Genomic DNA, 18,092 nt, shown 5'->3' on the forward strand with positions numbered 1-18,092 from the left:
CCCAGAGTCTCACACATAGTCGACAACTGTTTGACCACTGAGCCACATCCCTAGCCCATAAATTGTAACTCTTTAAGTGTCTGCAAAATGAGATGTTGCATTAGTTTCTGGGGGCTACTATAGCAAATTACCACAAACATGGTGTCTTAAAACAATAGAAATTTATTCTCTCATAGTTCTGGAGGCTAGAAATTCAAAATCGAGGTGCTGGCAGGGACACACTCCTGCCAGTATCCTGGCCTTTTCTGGTCTCTGACAAACTAGGCTGTCCTCTGCAATGCCTGGCTTATAGATGCATCACAACAATCTTTGCTGTCATCTTCACATGTCTACCTCCTTCTGCATCTCAAATGTCCCTCTCCTTCCTGCCTAGTGATTGGATTTTTATCCCTCCCCTAAATCTGGGATTATGTCATCCTCAGATTATTAATTTAATTACATTTTCAATGACCCTAATTCCAAATAAGGTCACATTCACAGGTTCCAGGAGTTAGGATTTAGCACAGTGTTTGGAAAGACATCATTCAACTTATTACAAATGGTGAAAAGCTGCCAGGATGTACATTTTCCCTCCTCAGAGCTACATATAACTTTTCGTCCATCTATAATTTATTTTTATATATAATATGTGATAGAAGTCAAAGTTAATTTCACTAGATGGAGAATCAGTTGTATAAACATCATTAATTTTAAAAACAAAAAGTATTCTTTTCCCAATTGAAATACTACCTTTATCATATATTAAATTCACATCTATGTGGAGATCTATTATAGACCATATTTTTTCTTCTTCTGATCTTATTTGTTTGCCTAGTCTTACACCAATACCACACCTATTGATTATAACAGCTTTGTAAAATGTTTATGTCTGGTAAAGGAACCTCCTATTTCACTGTTTTACTGTTTAACATCTCCCTGTACTGCTGATAAGGATTTTTTTTGTATATACTTAAAGATAGTTTTATGCAATTTTAAAATGAAATATAATTTTAATTCAACTTAGATTTATATATTAATTTGTATAAAAATTAACATTTTTTGATTGTTGGGTTTTTCTACTCAAAAATGTGATAATTATTCCTTTTATTCCATTTTTTTTGGGGGGGTTGCTGGGGATTGAATCCAGGACCTTGCGTATTCTAAGCACATGTTGTACTGCTAAGCTATGCCCATAACTCCCACTCAGTTCTTGTTTCATGATCTTCAGTAAGATTGCAAATATATTTATTATGCAAGTCTTAATATGCTTTATATTAGTTTATAAGTATTTCTGAGGCAGGAGAGAAGGGCCCAACACTCCCCAAGAAGTATTAAATATTTTTCTTTCTTCCATGTTTGACAGCCATGGTTGGCTTCCCCAAGCACTTTGCATCTGTCCACAGCTACGTCAGATATCCTGAGAGACATTGCTCTGGCTGTGGCAAGCTTTGTTCACAGGTCCATCCTGGGTGACTCCACCCCTCTCTAGCCATCCCCAATCCAGTTTTTGAGGCACCGTTCCTTTGCCCATGACTAAACATAAAGTCTGTGGTTAACCAGCAACACTGTGCATGTGTGAGTCTGCTTTTTTCCACGTAAGCAGGCCTCCCCATACCCTTATGCGGTATATGTTCCCTCATATCCCACAGCATGTCCTAATAAAGCCTCTTTCACCTGGCATACTTTTGCTTATTCATGTTATCTATCTCAAGTAGAGCAAGCTGATGTGCTTACACTAAGAGCTGGTAACACTGAAGGTCACCGATACTGAAAGTGGCCAGCAGCTGGGGCTAGTAACACTGAGAGTGAGTGGTTGCTGAGCAGTGATGGAGACCAACAGGAGCTGCTAGACCCAGCTGCTGAAAAAGCTTCAGAGGGCTACCAATAGCTGCCAGGAGAGCAGCAAGGAGGGCTGCAAACACTAAGAGTGGAGAGCCACTGGCATTCAACTTACAAAGCCGTTAACACTGGAGGATCTATACTTTACCTCTTCATGATTTCTACACAAATTGAGCCAATTATTCACATTTCATTGTTTTGTTACTATTTTGAACAGTATAATTTTCTATTAATGCTCAACACTATATTTCTGTACTTTGGAAAGACAGTGAATACTGTTCACTACCATTGGAGATAATAAAATCATATCTATTTTTTTGGAAGATGGCAGAGTGGTGAGCAGCAAAGAAAGAGCCTCTCTGAGATTTGGTGTCCTGACCCTGGAATATAGCAGTGTGAGGAGAAGGAGGGAAGTGACCCGAGGTGAAAATTGAAGTCCACAGGGAGAGTGGAGAGAGGGACTTTAATGAAGAGGAGGGAGGTACCAAGCAGCACTCTCTCCCAGAGCCCAGACTCTCAGCGAGGGAACAGGGCACTGAACCTGCAGATGAATGGTGACTGCTGGCAACCCCAGAGGCCTCCACAGAGAAACACACCAGTGCATCGGAGCAGTGGATGCACCAGACTGCAGTGGCTGGCTGGCAATATGCGACCTGATGCTCTCTTCCTGATAAAAGCTACTGCTACCAGTCAGCCACACAATCATGAAGGCAAACAAGTGGTGCTGCAGAGGGGACTGTTGGGTCGTTTTGACTTTGGGGACAAACCAGAAATTGGGGGATGACAGATGTGGTGAACAAGGTGGAAGATGGCATACCATGTTTTTATCAGCCTGCTTTCTTTTGGATGGCACTTGGCAGCAACAGTCAGTGTATTTTTTAATCACACCTCCTAAAGACACAAGAGGGCTTCTGGAGCCACTTCAAAAAATGGCACAAACAATGGAGGTTCAGCCACCTCCATTTCCATGAGATGGGAGGTTGCAGCATTTTGGCCCATTGCACAATTCTCCTAGAATGGGGCACAGTATTGTTAATGACCCCTCAGCAAACTCCATGTTGGCCCTATAAGAAAATCAATTAGCAGCAACAGCTGTGACACTTTGAGTGTAATACTAAAATCAGCATCAAATACAAACTGAATATTGTAAAATCTAATGACCAATAAAGTAACAGACTTGTCCATAGAAAAGAGATATATAATTACAGTGTGAGCACTCAGATAAATCAAATATTGTCCTACTATCAACCTACAGTAAATATCTACTAAACGGGCCAATTTTACTTCTACTAACAGTAGCACAGTATTACTCAAAAGCAATAGTGTAATGTTAACTATCTAGAGATTCATAAAGCTTAGTAGTTATTCTAGTAAAAGGAGAGCGATTTTTAAAAAGTAAGATTTGAAAAATTAATTGATATTATATGAAGGGGGAAAGAAAGTATGATAGGGGTCCTATTAAAGAGTAAACGAAAGTTAATAGTGATAGAGAACAGTCACTGGAAAGAACAAACCAGAAAAAGAAGAAAAAAGATAAACAGCAAGAACAGGAATACAGAAAAAGGAAGAGAAGAAATCTGAAAGAGAAAAGATAACAGGTAAATAATAAATAAAAATAAGAGAAAGAAAGTGAGAGAAAACCCCCAAACCCTTAAAAAGAGAAAATAAAACTAATACAACATAGGAAAAAAAGAATTGAGTTGAAGAAAATATTACTGTGTTATTGAATGAATGGTTTCTTTCCACAATCTGCAGTTTTGGGATCCAGACAGACATGATTTTTCTATGCCTAGCTTTAGGGCCTGTGGGTCTGAGGTGCTCCCCTTGCACTGGAGGTCTGGCTGTTTGTTCCTCCCCAGACTGTGGTTATAATTTTTGCCAGGGTGTGTCTTGCTCCTTTCTGTAGATGGGGAACATGGTCAGCCCTCTTCTCACTGGGTTGTACACTACAAGATGGGGCTTCAATTAGGCTGTTGGAATGAATGTCCACAGCCTTGGTTTCTGGTTTTCCCTTCTCATCCCAGGTGTCTTCAGCTAAACTCTGATCCATTGATTAGCCTTTGCCTCTGCTACCCCATTTATGATCTTTTTGGGGCACATGACTCCATCTCAGAATGACTCTCTGCTCCTCCTGCACAGGTCAGCTTTCTTATGTTGAGGGGTGGGGGCAACGGTTTGGGTCAATTCTCTCTCAACATGGTTATACTGACTGCATAAGCTCATCAAAACCAAAAAAACAAAACAAAACAAAAAACACTACATACTGAATGATTACAGCTTTCTTGCACCTAAAAAATGCAAACTACCCACTTGGGACATAAGGTACATAGACTGATTGGGATAGGCAGGCAGGAAGCTACTACAAGTGTCCACAAGGAAAGTTTCAAATGCTATATGTACATGTTCATCATCAGCACTGGGGTGATGGTTTCTAGAGTTTAGGAAGACTATCTGCCATACCACATGCTTTCCTGCCTCACTCTACTGTGTTTTCCCAGAAATAAGACCTAAATCAGCAAAAAGAATGACAGCCTCAATCAGCCTATCCTTGCTTTACCTGCCATTACAAAGTAGCCATGGAGCAAGAGAATAGTGAGATATAATTTTCTGCATGACACTGATCATCACCACTTTAACAATCAGCTGGGACTAGTTCCAGTTAGGTACTTCCAGCTAGGTCTTATTTTCAGGGAAACACAGTATGGTACTATACTGAATACTACACTTTGGTAGTTAGTTCATTAGCTAAGAATTAATAATTACTCACTGTGTGCTCCTCAAAGCTACAGCCTGCTATGAACCCTCCATTGCCAAATTACACTTACAGTGTGTGACTGTAATCCCAGCACTCTGGGTGGCTGAGCCAAGATCACAAGGTGGAGTCCAACCTGACCAATTTGGTGACTTTGGGAAATCTTTACTGTGTATCTGGAAAAAAAAAGTGTTTGAGGATATGCCCATAGTTCACTGTGGAGATGCATCGTGCAAGCCCCAGTAATACAAATGTGAAAAACTAACAGATAGATGATAAATAGATAAAAAGATTCATTGATACTTAGATATAAATAATAAAATAAGTGGCCACTGATTTATTTAGTGTGAAGAAAAAAATGGGCATAGGGTTTTCAATCACAGGGGGACTTAGGTTGTGGCACCCCAAGACATGACCTCACTTCCTTGGCAACATGTCCAAACAGAACTTGGAACCCTTGTTGACAAGCATCACAATCTACTGTCAGCTGTCTCCCAAGCTCACTTGGCTAGAGACAGTCAACAGCGAACATGCTGAGTTGCTTCTCCACTGCGCGAGGCCACAGCCTCAGGACCCCAGGCAGAGAAAGTATCTGTGAAAGATTATTAAGATGGCTGACTGCATTCAGATGCTGCAGGTCACACTGCAGCAGCCATGCAACTGTCACAGGCACCCCAGGGAAGGTCTCCCCAGAAGTGGCCACCAGTGACCTACCAAAATCCAAGTATCCCTGTGAAGTCTCCCTAAGCCCAAATACCAATGGCACTGAAACTGGAAAGAGCCCAGGGCAACTTTCACCAGGCCCAGAAACATGCAGCAGCTCAGGGCAGGTATCACCAGAGCCTGGCACAAAAAACCTGGAAAGTCAAAGAAGTCCAGTGTCTGAGACTAAAGACAGAGCCACCAGCCCTGGAGAGACACTGAGAAGCCTGGTATACATCCACCCAGGCCTGGCCACCACTATTGGAAAGAACTTCACAAAGAGCCTTGCAAAATTCCGGCCAGTGAGGTCCCTGCAGGCAGTCAGGCAGCTCTGAGCCCTGCCTGCCTGTTTCTCTGGCCCTGGACAGCCAACCCGTCTATGGTCCCTTCTTCCCAGGCACCTCCACCACCCACACTTCTATCTGATTGGCCCTGATTTTGGGAAGAGACATCATGACAAGATCTCTTCAGAATTCCACCCCCTTTGAGGGCCTGTGTGATAAAGATCAAGATGTGTGGTGTTTGGGCAATAAACAGCTTTTCACCACAGATTGGGTAGATGAGGAAGGAGACCCATATCCTGTGTCACCTCAGTTGGCTTTAGAAGCAGCCCTTAGGCTTTACCAGCTAAAGAAGGATTCTGAGCTCTTAATTCATGCATCACCTTGTATACCAGAATGTCCTATAATGGCTTGTGCAGGAGAAGATAAATCCATCCACCAGAGAGTTGGAGGCCTCTGGAGAAAGCTGTATTGTGCAAATGGCCATACTTTTCAATCCAAACGCTTCAGCAGGTGTGCTCACTGCACTGTCTGCACAGACTGTATAGGGGGACTTGGCCACCAGGTATATAAGTGTGTCAACTGCAAACTCTTGGTTCACAAGAAGTGCCACAAGCTTGTCACAGTTGAATGTGGGCAGCCTTCTTTACCATCGGAGCCCATGATGCCAGTGGATCAATCATCCGTGGCTTCAGATGCTGCACAGATAATAATCCCACATCATCTTTCAAGTCATGAGGGTTTAGAACAAGTTGATGAAGAGAGTGAGGCAGTGAACAACAGGGAAACTGGCAAAGCTTCACCTAGTTTAGGTCTTCAGGACTTTGATATGCTCCGTGTGATAGGGAGAGGAGGCTATGGAAAAGTACTGTTGGTTCAACTAAAAAATTCAGATCGTATTTATGCAGTGAAAGCAGTGAAAAAAGAGCTTGTTGACATTGATTGGGTACAGACAGAGAAGCGCGTTTTGGAGCAGGCTTAGAATCATCCTTTTCTTGTTGGACTGCATTCTTGCTTCCAGACAGAAAGTAGACTGTTCTTTGTTCTAGATTATGTAAATGGAGGAGATCTACTATTTCATAGGCAGCAACAAAGAATACTTCCTGAAGAACATGCCAGGTTTTGCTCTGCAGAAATCAGTTTAGCATTCAACTATCTTCATGAGTGAGGGATAATTTATAGAAATTTGAAATTGGACAACTTATTACTGGACTCAGAATGGCATATTAAGCTCACTGACTTTTGCATGTGTAAGGAAGGCTTACAGCCAGAAGATATGACCAGCACTCTTTGTGGTACTCCTAATTACCTGGCTCCAGAAATTATAAGAGGGGAAAATTATGGTTTCAGTGTGGACTGGTGGACTCTTGGAGTACTGATGTTTGAGATGATGGTTGGAGAGTCTCCATTCCATCTTACTGAGAGCTCTGATAACCCTGACCAAAACTCAAACATTTATCTCTTGCAAGTTATTTTGGAAAGAAAAATTCACATAACTTGTTATCTGTCAGTAAAAGCTGCAAATGTCCTGAAGACTTTTCTGAACAAGGACCCCCAAAAATGATTGGGTTGTCATCCTCAAACAGGATTTGCTGATGTTCAGGAGCATCCATTCTTTCAAAATGTTGACTGGCACATGATAGAGCAAAAGCAGGTGGTATCTCCTTTTAAACCAAATATTTCTGGGGGATTCAGTTTGGACAACTTTGATCCTCAATTCACTAATGAACCTGTCTGTCTCACCCCAAATGATGACATTGTGAGGAACATTGATGGAAATGAATTTGCAGGTTTTGAGTATATCAATTGTCTTTCAATGTATGAAGAAGAATGAGTTTGAGCCTTACTTTTCAAATATGCGTTCTGCTTCTTGCTATTTAATGCATGGAAACCTTGTTACCAGTCTGGATTCAATTAACCATTTCATAATTGTCTAGATGCTAATTTTAACTCCTTTTTTTGCAGTTATATTTAGATGTAATACTTGATTCTTATAGTCTATAGTAGAGAACATGGAATTTTTTGTTGATAGCATTGCTTTTTATCATTTGATTTAAATACAAATGAGGCAATTGCTTGTTAACCAACCTTGTAGACACATTTCATTTATTGAGTGGAGAGAGAAGGCTTAATATTTATTCTTCTTATTCACAATAGCAAGACACAATTTGTCTTTTAAGTAAAATGTCTTCACTATTGTAGTTTCTCTCCAAACCATATTACCTGTACTTTTTGGGCTCAGCTTATGCAGTCTTCAGGGAAATCAAAAAAATAAAAACAATTTTGAATAAATCTCTAGAAAACATATATATTATAGTTTTATCTTCTTAGTTAAGTTTTTTAATTTAATAGAATAATACATGAAATACATAGTAGAAATCATTTCAGGGTCACAGTTCTTCAAACTATTTTTATTAAAATTAGTACTTAGAAATTAATTATTTAAAGAGCTCTGGATATAGCATTTCTCTGTTTTGATACTTTTTTATGTGAAGGACTTGAAAATTAACTATTATCTAAATAAGTTACAAAGCTACAAACTTAGTAAAATTTAATTTTAGGTAAGCTATTTAGTTTTATATTTAGAATGATTTAAAATTTGCAAGCATTTAATACATTATCTTTTTATCTTTTTTTGGATGCCCTGTTTCATTAGAAATGTAATTTTTCCAAAGCTTATAGTCATATATTGTCTCTTCTTCAAATAACTTAGTTTGAAAGTAATGAAAGCATGAAGAGAAAATGTTTATAGACATTAACATGTTCATTTCCAAGGTGTATCTGTATTTCTCTTATTGCCTGGAACTTGTTTAAAACAAAAAGCAGTACTCACAACATAAACTTATAAAGAATTCTGACATGTCAGAAATATGTTTATGATATTGCTTTTAAGTGTTACACCTTCTGATAGGGCATTTCAGAATGTAGAATAATCACACAGGGCATTTGTTTAACATGTTTATTACTGAGCCCACATTGGAATTCTTTTGGGCCTTTGGATCTCATTTTGAGAAACACTTTCTTCAAGTTATTCTTTTGTCCTCCAGTTAAACAGTAGAAAGTGTGTTCATGGTACAATATATTAAGATGGTATAAGCAGAAATTTACAACATTATGAACATTTTTGAACAAATGGTAAATGAATGAATTCATTAGATATCTCCTTTGTTCTCCCCAACAAAATCTTATCAGTTTTCTGCCAATGATATATAAATGAGGAGCACTTTTCTTTGATGAGGTTTTCACCATTACTCAGGGTGGTCTTTTGTTTTTAAAATTTTTAAATAAGAAGATTGACTGTGTATATTTTATGCAGAATTGCATTACAAATAGGTTTTTAACTGTGTTCCATTTTTGCAGTCTTTAAGTGTCATGTCAATTCTTTTTGTGTCATATAGAAGTTCTCTCAAAATACTCACCAGGGAAATAAGGCAGTTTATAGTCAGAATGGTTGGCATTCTGGTGTTCTGGGAAATAATTTAGTTAGGATAACCTAATGGTCTGATCATTTTATGCATATACAGCCTGGATTAAATTTCAAGTACAGTTGGGTTCAATGCCAGTATATTTACTTTATATATTTGTTGTGTTTTGATTTTTGCCATGTAGAACATGCCTTGGCCATCCAATTGTAATCTGTATTTGTGTACCTTCTTTTTCATATTAAAAACATTTAAATAAAACATTTAAAACAAATTTAAAAAATCATATGTATTTTTAAGATCCATGAGGTTGCTTTTGTTCACATTTAGATTTTCTAAAATTGAGATGTGTCTTCAAATCAAAGTGTACATTATTTGGTTTTTCTTTTTGCACAAAAATTATTAAAGTTGATGGTGTGTTTCACACACTTTTACAGAGTGAGGTTAAGTTCATCTATATAATTTATATAGATTGAAAGAAGTGTGGTTTAGATGTTTGAAAGTTCTGATGTCTTGAACATTGTACTTGGTTTAAATTCTTGAGTAAACTTTTAATTTTTATGAGCTTTCTAATGGCATGTAGTTGTTTTGAAGAATAAAGTGAAAGAATGAATTAAAAGCTCTTACTACAGAGCCTAGTTATAAATATAACTCAATAAAAGAGAGCTGGGCAGAATCTTTCAGTAAATTCCAACAGGCTGATTATACACTTTATTTTTATATAGTAAAAAATAAGAGCTTTTAAAAATTTAACTGACACCTACCTCGCAAGTGCAAGGCCCTGAGTTTGATCCTTGGTACCAGAAATAGATAATAAATAATAAATAAATAAATAAATAAATAAAGTGAGATTAGGCAAAACTACAAATTTATAAGTTAAGCAAATTAGTTATAAAGATATTCAATTACCTGCTTAGTTTTGAAATTCTCTTGTAGGTTTATTAACTTAACTGGGCATGATCTTATTCTCTCAATGTATGTGAGGGAAGTGTAGAAGAAGGTCTTTGTATTAAATCTCTCTGACAGTTTTGGTCTATGAGACATAAAGACTGATGTGTTACACCTCACTTTTTATTAGTGCATCAGCTATGTCTATGAATACTGAGTAGGCAACTTCATACAAAGGAATTTAATATTCCCTGGATTTCAGAAGATGGATTGAGTCCTTGTCAACAAATTATTAACATTTTTTCTCACTGATACTTAAAATATTATCAAAACTATTATTTTGCATCTCCTTTCTTTTATTAACATTTTTGTAAGTATACATGAAATAAGTTTGAATCTATTTTATGCTTATATAAAGAACTTGGAGATTCTTGGGCTACTTATAAAAATTAAGAGCATTTTAAAATTTAACCAAGAATTTGTCAATTTCTCAAGGGAAAGGATCAGCCATTCTGACTCATTTCACTTAGGAATTTTCTATCCAGGAACATTTTATTAAATTAGGCTAATCTTGGTTGATGATAAAGTATAGTGAAAAATTTTATCTTAATATTTACAGCATATGATACCAAGGTCTTTAAAACACAGATGAACTCAAGTTCTTGTTTAAATATTCTTTTTTGCTCTTTACTAAGCATTATAAGAAATACCTTCATCATTTTCTACAGTAAATTCCTGATTAACCTCACAGATAATTGTATTTCTCATATTTTCTTATATCTGAATCCTTTCTTGTTTTATTTTCATTGTAATGAATGCACTGATGTAAAATACTGAGACTCTGCTGTGGAAACATTTTTAAAATATTAAATTAGATATAGAGCATTTGCAATTGGTGCTTTGCCCTGTGACTCTTGTTTCCTTAGAACAGATTTAGTTTCATTCACTGGAGACCCACTGCTTGCTGACCTGTCAGGTCACTGTGCAAATATTTTTTCTGTCCAGCTTCATTCCTTTATTTATTCATTCAACACCGAGCACCATAGCTGGGAATACCATACCAGTACTAACATACATGGTCCCTGTTCTGATTGAGCTCAAAGTCTAAAAATCACCTAGATAAAAAAATAAATTTGTAAATGAGGCATGAAGAGACCACATGTTTTTTATAAAAGCATATAATGGGAATCAAGGATATCTTATCTAAGGAAAATAAGATTGAGATGAGATCCTAAGGATGATTGGAGTTAATCAGAATAAGGGAGAAATAGACAATTGTAGGCACAAACAACAAATTCAAAGGTCCTGTGGCAGGAACATTTTTAAGGAATTAATTAGACTATTAAGGCTGAAGATTACAGAGTGGCGATAAACACTGTGAAAGGTGATTTTTGAAGACATAGATTGGGGCCAGGCCAGGGCAGGCCAAAGTTTTTAAACCATGATGAACACTTTGGAATTAATCTTAAGAGCAATAAAAATCTTGACATTGTTTTAAGTTGACATAGGAGGATGGCAGGAAAAGAAATAATGAGTTTAGGAATGGCAGCCTAGTAAGGAAGTTGTTCACTAGGATAATGAGGAAATCATGACAGGTGTTTGTGTCAGTATAGAAGAAAGACATGGATGGACTCAAGGACTTAAACCATCACACATGAACAATGGGTGGTTAGTGCTAACTCCCTGTTTTGTTTTCTCAATTTGGTGACTGTTGGAAGATGGAGCTTTAAAGAGGGGTAATGGTTTTGTGTTGAACATAAGGAGTTTGAGTTGTTTTCTTCCTAATCAAGTGAAGAAATTAATAGGCTCGATGTACAGCCCTGGAGCTCAGAGGGTAAATCTGGGAGTGTGAGTCATTTACAGATAGGTGGTTTTTGAAGCAGGGGATTCACTAATTTATTCAATCAACACATATTTATCTCACTCTTCCTATTTGTTGGATACTCTTCTAGGTTCTGGGGATGCAGACACATTTTAGAATCAGCTTGACAAGTTCCACAAAAATCTTTTGAGATTTTTCAACTGGAATTGCTCGATTTGTATATAGTTGACAACTTTGTAAAATATAGGCCTTTCAATCTGAAAAATTTTATATCTATTTACTTGGGTTTTGTTATTGAATATTTTATAGTAATTTGTTTTATTATATACCTTGCATATTTCTTTTGTTGAATTTCTTAGATTTTTTTGTATGTTTTCTTTATTGTTATAAAATCTTTATTTCTTATTTTCCAGTTAGTTAATAAGTGACCTATACAAAAAGCATTGCTTTTTGAATGTCGAACTTTTATTCAAATTCCATACTGAGTTCTCTCACTAGTTCTAATAACTCAGTTAAATATCTTGGCCTTTGGAAATAAGCAACCATATCATTGGCAAGTAACTTTTTCTCTCCTTTTTCAGGGAGGGGGGTCTCTGGCTAGGACTGCTAGTATAATTTAATAATTTGAATAGTAAGAGAGCAATTTGGACTTCTATTTGCTTTTGTGACTTTCCCAGTTCTACAAATTTGGTTCAGAAATCTAGTTTTGGGAGGTATAGAACCAAGGAATGTTTTCAATAACAGCCCCAAATGCTTGAATTTACAACACAATGAATATTATATAAAATAGTATAATTTACAGGCTTTGCTACATTATTATAAAATTTAAAAACATTAACTTTTATTGTTCAAATGGATTATCTGAAAAAACTATTGACATAACATTTACTTGCTAATCTCTAACAAGAAAGATCTTTTTAGTTTTTCTGCTTGAAATTCATATTCTAAAATACATCAAATGAATTTAGAAGAAGAAATGACTGAGTCAAATTGAGGTGTATGTCTGAAAGGCTATGAAAATGCAAGTCAGGCACAGTTATTGGTGACCCTATAGGGTGTGCTTTGGATAGTATTTTGACTCCTCTTAATAACAGCTTGCCATGTAAATAGAGAAATGAGAAGTTTAAGGAGCGCTACTCTTAAAATAAATATTGCTTTTCTTTTTTGGTGGAGCAGAAACTACTGCCGTTGTCTTGCTTTTATATTTCCAATGGCTATCAAAATTATCTTGCCCTTGTGCGGCAGGTGGTGGCACCACTGAGCTAAATCCCGGGCCCTTTTGTGTCATTTTAAAAATGTGTATATGGATGTTTGGTTTTCTTAAATTCTGACATATAATCGTATGATTTTGTTTTTTCTTTTTTTTTCATTAACTTTATTGCTACATTTTAGGTGTACAATATGTGTACATTTATCATTGGGTGTTTGTACCTTTACATGATGTATCTTGGTTCTTATTTTTCCCCATTCTGTCCTCCATTCACCCCCACAACCCCTCCCTATTTACAGACTTTGTTTCCATTTTTTCCTTTTCTCATAATTTTTTCATTTCCCTTCTTTCCTTTCCCCTACCTCTCCCTCTTCCCCTACCCCTTTAGACCTATTTTTCCTATTTCACATCATCAATTATACATTTTGATCCTTATTTACACTTTTAGTTTTTCACACTAGAGAAACTATTAAGTATTTACACATGTGTGTTATATTTATTTCACTTAAGAGTATGGCCTCAATGTGCATCCATTTAGCTATAAATGCCTCTAGTTTCTCATTCTTTATGGCTGAGTACTACTCCATTTTATTAAAAAAAAACACATCTTCTTTATCCAGTCTCTAGTTGATGGGCACTTGGGCTGTTCCCAAGCTTTAGCTATTACAAACTGTGCCACTATAAACATGGGTGCACATGTCACTGTGGTATGATTCTTTTAATTCTTTTGGGAAGAATACACAGCAGGGAAATAGCTGGGTCAAATGGGACCTCTAATCCTAGTTGTTTGAGGTATCTCCAAATTGATTTCCACAGTGGTTGCACCAGTCTGCACTCCCACCAACAAGGAAGAAGGGTTCCTTTCTCCCCACAACCCCACCTACATTTGTTATTGGTTGATTTCTTGATAGCAGCCATTCTTTCTGGGGTGGGGTGGAATCTCTGTGTTGTTTTCATCTGCATCTCTCAAATGACCAGTGATGTTGAACATTTTTCATATGTTTATTTGTTGCTTTTACTTCTTTATCTGAGAGATGTCCGTTCATTTCAGGTTCCCATTTTTAAATTGGGTCTTTATATTTGGGGGTTCTGATTTTTTTCAGTTCTTTATATATTCTAGATAGTAGACCTTTGTCTGAGGAACAGCTGGTAAATTTTTTTTCCCCACATTGTAGGTTGTCTCTTAGCTCTCTTGGTGGTTTCTCTTGCAGTGCAGAAACATTTTAATAAGATGGGATCTCAGTTGTTTATTCTTTGTGCTAGTTCCCGTGCTACTGAGGATTTGTTCATAAAGTCTTTTCCTATGCCAATGTCATTGAGAGCTCTACCGAACTTATCTTCCAGCAAGTTTAGTGTTTCTGTTTTAATATTTAGATCTTCAATCAATTTCAATTTTAGTTCAGTGCATGGTGAAAGCTAGGGGTCTAGTTTTAATCTTTGGCAGGTTGAGATCCAGTTTTTCCAATATCATTTATTAAAGAGGATATCTTTCCTCCAGTGAGGATGGTTGGCTTCTCTGTCAAAGATGAGGTAACTGAGTATGTCTGGAGTTGTTTCTGCATCTTCTAATCTATTCCACTGATCCTTGGGTCTGTTTCTTTGCCAGTACCATGCTGTTTTTATCACAGTGGCTTTGTTTTCAAGTTGGGGATTGTGATACCACCTGTCATGTCTCTGTTGCCTAGAATTGCTTTTATTCTAGGTCTCTTCTTGTTCCAAGTGAATTTTTGGATAGTTTTCTCTAGTTCTGTGAAATATATTGTTGGGATTTCAATCGGGATTGGAGTGAATCTGTATAGCAGTTTTGGAAGTATGGCCATTTTCACTGTATTTGTTCTTCCTATCCAGGAACAGGGGATGTCCATCCATTTTCTTATATACTCTTCCATCTCTTTTTTCAGTGTTGTAGTTCTCAATGTAGAGGTCTTTTGGTTCCTTCTTTAGATTGATTTCTAGATATTTCATTTTTTTGGATGCTATTGTGAAAGGAGTTTGTTTCCCTAATTTCTCTCTCAGTGAGTCTGTTATTTGTGTACAAGAAGGCTATTGATTTTTGAGTGTTGACCTTCTATCCAGCTACTCTACTAAATCTGTCAATTAAGTCTAGAAGTCTTTTGGCAGAGTATTTTGGGCCTTCTATGTAGAGTATCATATCATCAGCAAATAATGACAGTTGAACTTCTTCCTTTCCTATCTTTATTCCTTTTATTTCTTTCTCTTGTCTAATGGTTGTGGCTAATGTTTCTAGAACTATATTGAATAGGAGTGGTGATAGTCAACATCCTTGTCTTGTTCCTGATTTTAGCAGGAAGGTTTTCAGTTTTTCACCATTTAGTATGAGGTTGGCTGTTGGTTTTTCACAGATAGCCTTTATCAGATTGAGATGAAGACCATCTATTCCAATTTTTTGTTGGGTTTTTATCATGAATGGGTGTTAAACTTTGTGGAAAGCTTTTTCTAGATCTATTGAGATGATCATATGGTTTTTGTCCTTGGCTTTGTTAATATAGTGCATTACATTTATTAGTTTACGTATGTTGAACCATCTTTGCTTCCCTGGGATAAATCTGACTTGGTCTGGGTGAATGATCTTCTTGATGACCCTCTGTGTTATGTTTGTCAGTATCTTATTAAGGACTTTTGCATCTATGTTCATTAGGGAGATTGCCCTGTAGTTCTCTTCTTCGGTTGGGTCTCATTGTATAGGAGTTTTGGTAAGGTGACAGAACCGAATTGGGATGGCTTGTTAGGTGATCCATATTGACCTAGTTTAAGCAATCTTACCTGGCCAAGGGACACAATAGACAAAGCAAACATCTCTGAGAACAAGCTAGTTTTATTTCTGCTGACTGTTGTCCTGCAGATTCGCTCTAAATTCTAACCATGAGTTCTAGAAGCCTGGGAAGTATCGTTCCAAGCCCCTCATCTCTACCCATGTACTTCAATTACTCCTTAGGCCAGAGTCTCCTCACAGTGCCCCTGCCTCATTCTCCCAGAGTGCTGGGATTACCTGCATGTAACAAACACCATGTCCAGCTCTTCTTGTTCTTTAGCTCTCAGACTAGATATTTTGTCAGAGAAGTCTTCCCTGATGCACAACCTAAAACTCCACAGTGCTTTTCTGTTGTGATGTTTATTACTACTTATGATAAATTTGTTTTATTGGCTATCTACCCATTACAATAGCAAGAGTCAAGTCTTTAGGATACTGACTAGAAAATAGTAGAAACATACTATTTGTTGAAGATATGAAGGAATGAAATACTTTATTTTTAGGAAATTTCAAGTGAACTTCTGACTTTTGAATTTGTGTGTCTTTTATTTTTTATGTTTTTAGTACCTGGGATCGAACTTGGGTCCTTGCGCTTGCACAGCAGGCTGCGAAACCACTGAGCTAAATCCTCGGCCCTGTGTGTCTTTTAAATTTTGGTGACAACTACAATGCTAGACACAGTAAACTAGAGATTGGAAACCTGGAAGCAACCAGAGAAGCTTAGATAAAAATGAAAACATTTTTTCTCTCTATTCTGGTAATGCTTTTAAACCAGAATCCTGAAAAAATTTAACATTTCTGGACTATTGGTTTTTGAATGAAGTATAAGAGATTCAAGTACATTTTGCTCCATTCCAGATGACTTTTTTAAGTAAAAAGGGTGATATAGAAAACCACCAAACCAATTGCCACTTCAGTTGGAATCAGTAAATACATTTTCTTTCTTTTTTTCTTTTTTTTGTAGGACATTTCTAACCAAATGGCTTGGATAATATCATCTGTTCTCTTTTTGTGTTTTCCATTTCACACATCTCAAACGAAGAAAAGCCTTATGAAGAACTAGAAAGAACTTTGTGATCAATCAGTTGGTGTAACTGCAATTTTGTATGTCTATGATATAGAGGAAAACATAAAGCAACCAATGTACCATTGTTTGCACCACAAAACACATGGCACATTTGGAGATGAGTACCACAGGGGTAATCAATTTTAATGCTGCTGAACACGTGTTGCTGATATATGGTTCGGAAATACAGTATTTTACTTTTCCCAGTTCTGTTTTCAATCCTATCTTCCAAACAAGATAAAATCCTTGCAAAATTGCTTGCAGAGGATACCTAAAATGACTTTCTCCTTGCTCATTTGCCATCTATTTATGTCTTTGGTATGACTGGTAATTTTAACGTATATGAAGCCTAAGGTGGATCTGAAACTGAAGTAGAGTAAGGGAGACCCTTTCCAAGTTGGCAATGATTATAAGCAGTCATTTAGAAGACAACTTGGATAGTTACAAAGAATTATGTTACCCATGACAGGGAAAACTAATCAAGTCCATTGAGAACAAGGATCCATTGTCAAGAACAGATGCAGGAACTCATCAGTATAATAACAAGAACAAACTCATGTAAAAACAAACTCCTGTCATTAACTGAGAAGGTACGTATGTGATTTTTAGTTGTGCACATCGGCATTAAAATAATCTGTTTAGATTGTTGTTATGGTTTACATGTAAAATGTTCTCCAAAACTCTTATGTGACAGAGGTGGGGCTTTTGAAAGGTCATTGGATTGAGATGGTTGTTAATCCATTGATGACTTCCTGCGCTGTTAGGAGGTGGGACTGGCTGGAGGTAGGTCACTGGGTGTGTGATCTATAAAGGGTGTATTCTTGTTGTTGGCTCTTTCTTTCTCTCTCTGCTTTCTGGATGCCATAAGTTAAACAGCTTTTCTCTACCATTCCCTTCATGATGCTGTTTCTTCCTTGCACCATGTCAGTTGTGGATGGAACTCTCTGAAATCCTGAGTTAGAATAAACCTCTCCTCCTTTGAGTTACAGGTGTTGGATTTTTCCCTAGCTTCAAGAAAGTGACTAATACAATTATAACCTTGTTAACATGATAGAAAAATGTGTGCAATATTGTGGAATGCTCAGTCATGTCAAATAATTAAATATGATTTAAATAACTGCACAGGTAAAGATAAAGCTATAAATGTGGTAAGTGCTTCAACGGGGAGTACATTGTGATCTAAGATTATGTATAGTGTATTGATCAACTCTCCCGTTGCTGGGAAATCTATCTGACACCTGCAACTTAAAGGAGAGGTTTATTTTACCTCCTAATTGCAGAAGTTTTAGTCCATGCAAGGAACATCACGGGGAAAGTGCATTGGTGGAGCAAAGCTTCTCGCTTCAATGGATCCAGGA

At 37.0% G+C, this 18,092-nt stretch overlaps 1 long non-coding RNA gene and 1 pseudogene across 2 annotated transcripts in view; both read left to right on the plus strand.

Moving 5' to 3' along the window:
- The window catches only part of LOC106009013 (uncharacterized), a 249,399-nt gene that overhangs the window by 171,839 nt on the left and 59,468 nt on the right, over positions 1-18,092 (plus strand). The window lies entirely within an intron of this gene.
- LOC147824650 (protein kinase C iota type pseudogene) lies at positions 1,229-7,193 on the plus strand (annotated as a pseudogene).

This window comes from Heterocephalus glaber, unplaced genomic scaffold (assembly GCF_053883595.1).
Source record: "Heterocephalus glaber isolate CG9 unplaced genomic scaffold, H.glaber_assembly_v1.0 deba00001532, whole genome shotgun sequence".
NCBI lineage: Eukaryota > Metazoa > Chordata > Mammalia > Rodentia > Bathyergidae > Heterocephalus > Heterocephalus glaber.